At 42.4% G+C, this 10,290-nt stretch overlaps 1 non-coding gene across 1 annotated transcript; it reads right to left on the reverse strand.

Moving 5' to 3' along the window:
- Nucleotides 1-3,680: 3,680 nt before the first annotated feature.
- On the reverse strand, nt 3,681-3,733 carry LOC123739673 (U7 small nuclear RNA). The gene has a single exon (XR_006767851.1). It is a non-coding gene; the product is annotated as a U7 small nuclear RNA (small nuclear RNA).
- Between the last annotated feature and the right edge of the window lie 6,557 nt (nt 3,734-10,290).

Genomic DNA, 10,290 nt, shown 5'->3' on the forward strand with positions numbered 1-10,290 from the left:
AAGATTTCCCAAGCTTTAAACATCCCAAGGAGCACTGTGCAAGCGATAATATTGAAATGGAAGGAGTATCAGACCACTGCAAATCTACGAAGACCCGGCTGTCCCTCTAAACTTTCAGCTCATACAAGGAGAAGACTGATCAGAGATGCAGCCAAGAGGCCCATGATCACTCTGGATGAACTGCAGAGATCTACAGCTGAGGTGGGAGACTCTGTCCATAGGACAACAATCAGTCGTATACTGCACAAATCTGGCCTTTATGGAAGAGTGGCAAGAAGAAAGCCATTTCTTAAAGATATCCATAAAAAGTGTTGTTTAAAGTTTGCCACTAGCCACCTGGGAGACACACCAAACATGTGGAAGAAGGTGCTCTGGTCAGATGAAACCAAAATCGAACTTTTTGGCAACAATGCAAAACGTTATGTTTGGCGTAAAAGCAACACAGCTCATCACCCTGAACCAACCATCCCCACTGTCAAACATGGTGGTGGCAGCATCATGGTTTGGGCCTGCTTTTCTTCAGCAGGGGCAGGGAAGATGGTTAAAATTGATGGGAAGATGGATGGAGCCAAATACAGGACCATTCTGGAAGAAAACCTGATGGAGTCTGCAAAAGACCTGAGACTGGGACGGAGATTTGTCGTCCAACAAGACAATGATCCAAAACATAAAGCAAAATCTACAATGGAATGGTTCACAAATAAACATATCCAGGTGTTAGAATGGCCAAGTCAAAGTCCAGACCTGAATCCAATCGAGAATCTGTGGAAAGAACTGAAAACTGCAGTTCACAAACGCTCTCCATCCAACCTCACTGAGCTCGAGCTGTTTTGCAAGGAGGAATGGGCAAAAATTTCAGTCTCTCGATGTGCAAAACTGATAGAGACATACCCCAAGCGACTTACAGCTGTAATCGCAGCAAAAGGTGGAGCTACAAAGTATTAACTTAAGGGGGCTGAATAATTTTGCACCCCCAATTTTTCCGTTTTTTATTTGTTAAAAATTTTGAAATATCCAATAAATTTCGTTCCACTTCATGATTGTGTCCCACTTGTTGTTGATTCTTCACAAAAAATTACAGTTTTATATCTTTATGTTTGAAGCCTGAAATGTGGCAAAAGGTCAAAAAGTTCAAGGGGGCCGAATACTTTCGCAAGGCACTGTATATAGCACTGATAGAGCAGCTTGCTGCGGAACGGGTTAGAAAGTTGTTGACATGTTTGATTGGTCAGATAGGCCTAAGTGCAGGTGCAAGATGCGACAGTCGCATCTAAGTCGCACCTAAGTCGCACCTAAGTGCAGGTGCAAGATGCGACAGTCGCATCTTGCACCTGCACTTAGGCCTATCTGACCAATGAAACATGTCAACAACTTTCTAACCCGTTCCGCAGCAAGCTGCTCTATCAGTGCTAATTGGTGGAGTAAATTAATAAGCTAAAATGTAAAACACTGTTGACAAAAATATACTATATGAACCATTACCTTTTTTGTTTGAATGGGATCAGAACTTTATTTTCTGTCCAGAACACCAGAAAAAAAATGTGTTTCTGTTGGAACTGAACAATTGGAAAATAATTTATGTTCCAAACCCTGGTATTTAAAGTTTAGTATAGTATAAATACTGTAGTATATACTAGAGGTCAACCGATTATGCTTTTTCAACGCCGATACCGATACCGATTATTGGGGCCCAAAAACGCCGATACCGATTAATCGGCCGATAAAAAAAAAAGTTGTAATAATGACAATTACAACAATACTGAATGAACACTTATTTTAACTTAATATAATACATCAATAAAATCAATTTAGCCTCAAATAAATAATGAAACATGTTCAATTTGGTTTAAATAATGCAAAAACAAAGTGTTGGAGAAGAAAGTAAAAGTGCAATATGTGCCATGTAAAAAAGCTAACATTTAAGTTCCTTGCTCAGAACATAAGAACATATAAAAGCTGGTGGTTCCTTTTAACATGAGTCTTCAATATTCCCAGGTAAGATGTTTTAGGTTGTAGTTATTATAGGAATTATAGGACTATTTCTCTCTATACGATTTGTATTTCATATACCTTTGACTACTGGATGTTCTTATAGGCACTTTAGTATTGCCAGTGTAACAGTATAGCTTCCGTCCCTCTCCTCGCTCCTACCTGGGCTCGAACCAGGAACACATCGACAACAGCCACCCTCGAAGCAGCGTTACCCATGTAGAGCAAGGGGAAACAACTACTCCAAGTCTCAGAGCTAACTAGCTAGCCATTTCACGTCGGTTACACCAGCCTAATCTTGGGAGTTGACAGGCTTGAAGTCATAAACAGCGCAATGCATAGCGAAGAGCTGCTGGAAAAACGCACGAAAGTGCTATTTTGAATGAACGCTTACGAGCCTGCTGCTGCCTACCATCACTCAGTCAGACTGCTCTATCAAATCATAGACTTAATTATAACATAATAACACACAGAAATACAAGCCTTAGGTCATTAATATGGTCGAATCTGGAAACTATCATCTCGAAAACAAAACGTTATTCCTGTTACATTGCACAACCTTCAATGTTATGTCATAATTACGTAAAATTCTGGCAAATTAGTTTGGGCCGCCTGGCAACGAGCCAACTGTTGCATATACCCTGACTGCGTGCAATGAACGCAAAATGACCCAATTTCACCTGGTTAATATTGCCTGCTAACCTGGATTTCTTTTAGCTAAATATGCAGGTTTAAAAATATATACTTCTGTGTATTAATTTTAAGAAAGGCATTGATGTTTATGGTTAGGTACAGTCGTGCAACGATTGTGCTTTTTTCGCAAATGCGCTTTTGTTAAATCATCCCCCGTTTGGCAAAGTCGGCTGTCTTTGTTAGGAAGAAATAGTCTTCACAGTTCGCAACGAGCCAGGTGGCCCAAACTGCTGCATATACCCTGACTCTGTTTGCAAGAGAAGTGACACATTTTCCCTAGTTAAAAGAAATTCATGTTAGCAGGCAATATTAACTAAATATGCAGGTTTAAAAATATATACTTAAGAAAGGCATTGATGTTTATGGTTGGTGCAAAGTGTACCTAAGCGATTATATGCAACGCAGGACAGACTAGATAAACTAGTAATATCATCAACCATGTGTAGTTAACTAGAGATTATGATTGATTGATTGTTTTTTATAAGATAAGTTTAATGCTAGCTAGCAACTTACCTTGGCTTCTTACTGCATTCGCGTAAAAGGCAGGCTCCTCGTGGAGTGCAATGTAAAGCAGGTGGTTAGAGCGTTGGACTAGTTAACCGTAAGGTTGCAATATTGAATCCCTGAGCTGACAAGGTAAAAATCTGTAATTCTGCCCCTGAACAAGGCAGTTAACCCACCGTTCCTAGGCCGTCATTGAAAATAAGAATGTGTTCTTAACTGACTTGCCTAGTTAAATAAAGGTCTAAAAAAATAAAAAATAAAAAAGGCCAAGTCGGCGTCCAAAAATACCGATTTCCGATTGTTATGAAAACTTGAAACCGGCCCTAATTAATCGGCCATTCCGATTAATCGGTCGACCTCTAGTATATACTATAGTAATTACTGTAGTGTTTTTGCGGACTGTAGTATACTGTAGTATTTACTGTAGTGTTTTTGGGAACATTACTATAGTATTTACTAAAGTGTTTCAGTTTTATTATCTTTGACATAGAGGTGGAGGCTTTCTCCTTGAGGAAACCTACTGGAGAAATACTAAAAGAGGACATTTACCAAAACCTGTAAGTAGGTAGTTTGGACTGGGTTCTGAATGGATAGTTCAGAGCTTCTGCTCTTTTCTATAACCTGTAGGGAACACAATATATGGTCTATACTTGGCATTTAGGTTTCTCACTTATGGATGGAGGGGAATGGGCAGGGTATATGCAAATTAAATATTGTAGTATTTACTATAGTTAAAAAAACTGTAGTGTTTTTGAGGACTGTTATGTAGTATTCATTGTCTTTTTTGTGGATAATACTGGAATATTTACAATAGTATTTTACAGTATACTATAACATTCTATAGAAAGTACTACACATGATCGAGGGATACTACAGTGTGTAGTACGGTAGTATTTGTTAATGTGGGCAGTGTGAGTCAGTAGGTCCAGTTCCTGTGCTGTCTCACTCCACTGTACCCTCTGTCTGCACTGACATCAGAGTACCCCCTAGCAGGGAAGGGACTCAAAACTGACATTGGATCACTTCCTATGAACAACTTCATCCAACTCCACATGACGTGATTAGGCTAATCGCTGGGAGTCGCTGGGTCCTGAGCTGCACTCGGAGCAGCTAGGAGGCTTTAATCTCCTCTCTGTGCATGCTGGGGCTGATCTGAGAGCAGAAAGTAATAGTTTTAGGCAGCAGCTAAATAGCCCAGGGAGGGATCAAATTACTTTACCACCAGGGTAGTTCCCCCCGTTTCCCTTGGATTACATCACCTCCCAGGAGCCTTCATCCGTGAGCAAGCACATACCGCACGGCGAGGTGAGGCCTGAAACTACGCTGTAGGGTGGGTGGGGGGACTGTGATCTATGATCTCTATATATGGTATGTACTGTATAGTAGTCTATATATGGTATGTACTGTACAGTAGTCTATATAGGATATGTACTGTATAGTAGTCTATATATGATATGTACTGTACAGTAGTCTATATATGATATGTACTGTATAGTAGTCTATATATGGTATGTACTGTACAGTAGTTTATATATGGTATGTACCGTACAGTAGTCTATATATATGATATGTACCGTACAGTAGTCTATATATGATATGTACCGTACAGTAGTCTATATATGGTATGTACCGTACAGTAGTCTATATATGATATGTACTGTACAGTAGTCTATATATGGTATGTACCGTAGTCTATATATTGTATGTACCGTACAGTAGTCTATATATGGTATGTACTGTACAGTAGTCTATATATGGTATGTACCGTAGTCTATATATTGTATGTACCGTACAGTAGTCTATATATGGTATGTACTGTACAGTAGTCTATATATGGTATGTACTGTGCAGTAGTCTATATATGATATGTACTGTACAGTAGTCTATATATGATATGTACCGTACAGTAGTCTATATATCATATGTACTGTACAGTAGTCGATATATGGTATGTACCGTACAGTAGTCTATATATGGTATGTACTGTACAGTAGTCTATATATGGAATGTCTGTACAGTAGTCTATATATGATATGAACCGTACAGTAGTCTATATATATGATATGTACCGTACAGTAGTCTATATATGGTATGTACTGTACAGTAGTCTATATATGGTATGTACTGTACAGTAGTCTATATATGACATGTACTGTACAGTAGTCTATATATGGTATGTACTGTACAGTAGTCTATATATGGAATGTCTGTACAGTAGTCTATATATGGTATGTACTGTGCAGTAGTCTATATATGGTATGTACCGTACAGTAGTCTATATATGGTATGTACTGTACAGTAGTCTATATTTGATGATAGGGATGAGAAATGGTGTAGGGAGGAGTTTCATACACTATTTACCCTAGAAGCAATAGAAGGTGATCTGCTGCCTCATGGTATGTAACTGACGTTGGGTGTGTTGCTGTTAGTGTGTGTGTGTGTGTGTGTGTGTGTGTGTGTGTGTGTGTGTGTGTGTGTGTGTGTGTGTGTGTGTTTGCAATATGCATATGTGTGTTAGTAAAACTCACATCTAGCCTTAGCCCAGATTTCACTGAGTTCATCATGTCATGTGGCAGTAAAGCAGCCTGCCCTACTGCCATATACAATCCCCTATGTTGTATCTGGTGCAACAATGAATGATTCCTCTAATAATCAGTAAGCAGAAGCCATGTATTATGTGAGAGTTTATTGGATTAGAACAGGACGGAGGGTGTGGAATCAGAATCCCTCTATGAGGTACTTGGAGAGTGGAATCTGTGTATGAGGTTAGAGATGGACTAGGAGGTTTAGTTTGTGTATAAATCTCTGTGTGTGTGAAATGATGTGTGTGAGTGTGTGTGTAATCTCTCTGAGGTTATGGTTGGGGCAGAAGGGTCAGAAGAGAAGCCCAGGTCTCCCCAGGGGACAAATGTGTTTTCTCCTGTACGCAGCAGGTTACGTCAGCTCCTCCACACACACACACACACACACACACACACACACACACACACACACACACACACACACACACACACACACACACACACACACACACACACACAGCTTATAAAGAACCCCTGTGAGGTCAGCTCCTACAGGCTGTGTGGCTGCCCACTGTTAGCCTGGCTAGCCAGCTAAGCCCCACAGTCTCCCAGGCAGCTCCAGCCACCAACCACCCTGCTGCCCTGTTCTCTCTCCATCTCTCCTGCTCTCTCTCTCTCTTTCTCTTTCTCTCTCCTGCTTTCTCTCTCTCTCTCTCTCTCTGTCTCTCCTGCTCTCTCTCTCTGTCGGCTGTCTGTCCTGTTGTTGGCTCTCTGGACGGTTGTGTGTGTATTGGGGAGGGGGTCAGTGCTGCAGACTGGGGCCTGGTGGTCTTTTCCTAAAATGTCGGCACCTCTCCTCTCGTCTTCCCTCTCTACCCTTTCCTCTCTTTTTCTCCCTTTCTCAGGGGCTTGGGGACTGTGGGCAGGGGCCTTATTCCGTCAGCCCGGGGGCTTCTGTTGGAGGCTTGTTCCATTTTGCGTCATGTTGACTGAGCGGACCCCACACTTAACTCCCATAGAGCACGAGGCTGGGCAGGCGGTGCGGGGTGATGCTGCCCCATGTTCACAGACTGGTGATCTGATGGCCGTGTTTATTTTATGTAGCACTCGTTTGAAGGAGCAGAAAAAGTCTTTGGGCTTTTTGTTTCAGCACTTTCACTGCCAGGTCAGAGGTGCTCACCGTGGTTACGCTCAGGAAGAATAATATTTGCCCTCATATTCGTTCCAAACAGGCTTTTTTCCATATTAGTGTGTGTGTGTGTGTGTGTGTGTGTGTGTGTGTGTGTGTGTGTGTGTGTGTGTGTGTGTGTGTGTGTGTGTGCGCGTGCGCACGCGTGCGTGCGTGCGTGTGGTGTCAGGGATATTCGTTGAGTTTCTCTTCCACTGATTTGGTACATTGGAGGTGAGGGGTAGAGAGGGGGTGAGTCGACTGCACCACATTAGCATCTCATTCTAAGAGGAGCGGGTGTTGTTCAGGTCACCCCCGGGGGCTATCCCTGCACCCCTGACTGAACCCCTTGCTGTCACAACCCATGGAGAGGCCCAGAGAAGGCCTTCACGGCCACATAAAGCCCTGATGTGAAGGAGAAGGCACACACTCCTACATATACACACACACCGTCTCTCTCCCTCCCTGTGGGGGCTGCAGGTATGCTAGCGGTTAAGATCGTTCGGCCAGTAATCGATAGGTCAAAATCTGCCGTTCTGCCCTTGAGCAAGGCAGTTAACCCCCAACAACAACGTCTCCGGGTGCTGATGACATGGACGTCGATCAGAGAGGTTGGGCCAAATGTGGAAGACACATTTCAGTTGAATGCATTCAGTTGTGCAACTGACTAGGTATCCTCTTCCCCCATGCCCCTGGCTCCCCCTCAGTTGTCTTGATTGTCAAAGATTCCCAGGGGTTAATTCACTTGAATGGAGTTTGAAAAGTAAAGTTCAGGAGTGGCACAGCAGCAACACCGCCCACTCCTCCAGCACTTTAACAAGCCTGGCCTATTAAAACTCACACACCCACCTATCTAAACCGCATCAGCTGGTTTACATAACGCCTGTCAAACGAAGCGCCAGAAATCCCTGAGCAGAGACGTTAAGTTTGTATGTGGCGCAAACAATAAGTAAGGAGGAAAAGAAGTAGTCGAACTACATAGCTCCTGTACCAAGCTACTGAGAAAGAAGAGGTAGAACTATAGCTCCTGTACCAAGCTACTGAGAAAGAAGAGGTAGAACTATAACTCCTGTACCAAGCTACTGAGAAAGAAGAGGTAGAACTATAGCTCCTGTACCAAGCTACTGAGAAAGAACAGGTAGAACTATAGCTCCTGTACCAAGCTACTGAGATAGAAGAGGTAGAACTATAGCTCCTGTACCAAGCTACTGAGATAGAAGAGGTAGAACTATAACTCCTGTACCAAGCTACTGAGAAATAAGAGGTAGAACTATAACTCCTGTACCAAGCTACTGAGAAAGAAGAGTTAGAACTATAGCTCCTGTACAAAGCTATTGAGATAGAAGAGGTAGAACTATAGCTCTTGTACCAAGCTACTAAGAAAGAAGAGGTAGAACTATAGCTCTTGTACCAAGCCAAGCTACTAAAAAGTAGAGGTAGACCTATAACTCCTGTACCAAGCTACTGAGAAAGAAGAGGTAGAACTATAGCTCCTGTACCAAGCTACTGAGAAAGAAGAGGTAGAACTATAGCTCCTGTACCAAGCTACTGAGGAAGAACAGGTAGAACTATAGCTCCTGTACCAAGCTACTGAGAAAGAAGAGGTAGAACTATAGCTCCTGTACCATGCTACTGAGAAAGAACAGGTAGAACTATAACTCATGTACCAAACTACTAAGAAAGAAGAGGTAGAACTATAGCTCCTGTACCAAGCTACTGAGAAAGAAGAGGTAGAACTATAGCTCCTGTACCATGCTACTGAGAAAGAACAGGTAGAACTATAGCTCCTGTACCAAACTACTAAGAAAGAAGAGGTAGAACTATAGCTTTTGTACCAAGCTACTGAGAAAGAACAGGTAGAACTATAGCTCCTGTACCAAGCTACTGAGGAAGAACAGGTAGAACTATAACTCATGTACCAAGCTACTAAGAAAGAAGAGGTAGAACTATTGCTCTTGTACCAAGCCAAGCTACTAAGAAAGAAGAGGTAGAACTATAACTCCTGTACCAAGCTACTGAGAAAGAACAGGTAGAACTTTAGTTCCTGTACCAAGCTACTGAGAAAGAAGAGGTAGAACTATAACTCCTGTACCAAGCTACTGAGAAAGTACATGAACACCAATCCTCCCTCTTACCCAATTCACCTCAGCCTCTATCACCAAATGTACAGCAACTGGGATTTCCCTGGGCTCCAAATACAAAACAGTCCATTCTCTATATGACACTTAGCAGTGATGACAGAGGATTGAAGTGGAGTGTTAGCTGAGAGGCTATCAGCGTCAGTACTGGCCCCTGAAGACTGGAGCTGTGTAACATTTACTGTAAGTGTGTGAGAGTCACAATACTGCCAACCTCAAATGATAGACATCGTGAAACTGGTTCACACTACATGACACAGACACTTTCTCTGCTTCTTGAGACTGACTCTGATGCGTTTCACAATAAGGAAAATCACTGTGGCCCTGTGGGCCTAGTACCAACACTACTACTACATTGGTCTGCCTAGTCTTCTCTCCCTTCCCTCTCTATCTCCCTCTCTCTAGCTCTCTTTCTTTTTCTCTCTCTATCCATTCTGTTCTCTTCTGACTCAGCTGTTATGTAGGAAGCCATGTCCCTTTGAAGAGGGGAAGAATCTTTCATTACTCGACAGAAGAGAGAGAGAGAAGGAAGGAGGGAGATGATAGGGAGAGAATAACTGGTCCATTGTCTTCGCCCCCCTTCCCTTGCCCCCCTTCTCCCACCAATGATAATTGTCCTGAGCTAATTACAGAGAAACGCTCCAACAGGTGTGGAACTCTGCACCTGGGGACAGAGGTGTGTGTGTGTGTGTGTGTGTGTGTGTGTGTGTGTGTGTGTGTGTGTGTGAGAGAGAGTGAGAGAGAAAGAGTAAGAGAGAGAGAAAAGGAGAAAGAGAAGATAGTTCTCCCTGTATGTCTATTTACATCCATATGACAGAATGTATGCACATATCAATGCAGCTGAATGTGTAGCTACTGGTGTGATGTGTGTGTGTCGGTGTGCATATATGGATGTGTGAGTGTGTGTCACACACAGACTAATGACCAAACCTTAGACATGACACACATTCAAACTCAGACAGGGATCAGAGAGGTTAACTGTAGAGCATATAAACTGGACACAATATTACACAATCAGCACAGTGTGGTTACTCTCCCCTCCAGATCTATTTTCCATACATCTGGGTTAAATTACTGGAAAGTACAAATTTGCACACACAGACACACATTCTCACTCACTCTCACTCATACACCGCATTGAATTTCAAATGAGAGAGATTACAAAGTCACTTATTGATCAATTTAACCACAGGGGCCTCGTAGAGATGATTCACAATCTATAACTGACTCGAAGCAATAACATCGCATGCATGTTTTTTGATAACAGTCGAGTAAG

This window comes from Salmo salar, chromosome ssa02 (genome assembly GCF_905237065.1).
Source record: "Salmo salar chromosome ssa02, Ssal_v3.1, whole genome shotgun sequence".
NCBI classification, from domain to species: domain Eukaryota; kingdom Metazoa; phylum Chordata; class Actinopteri; order Salmoniformes; family Salmonidae; genus Salmo; species Salmo salar.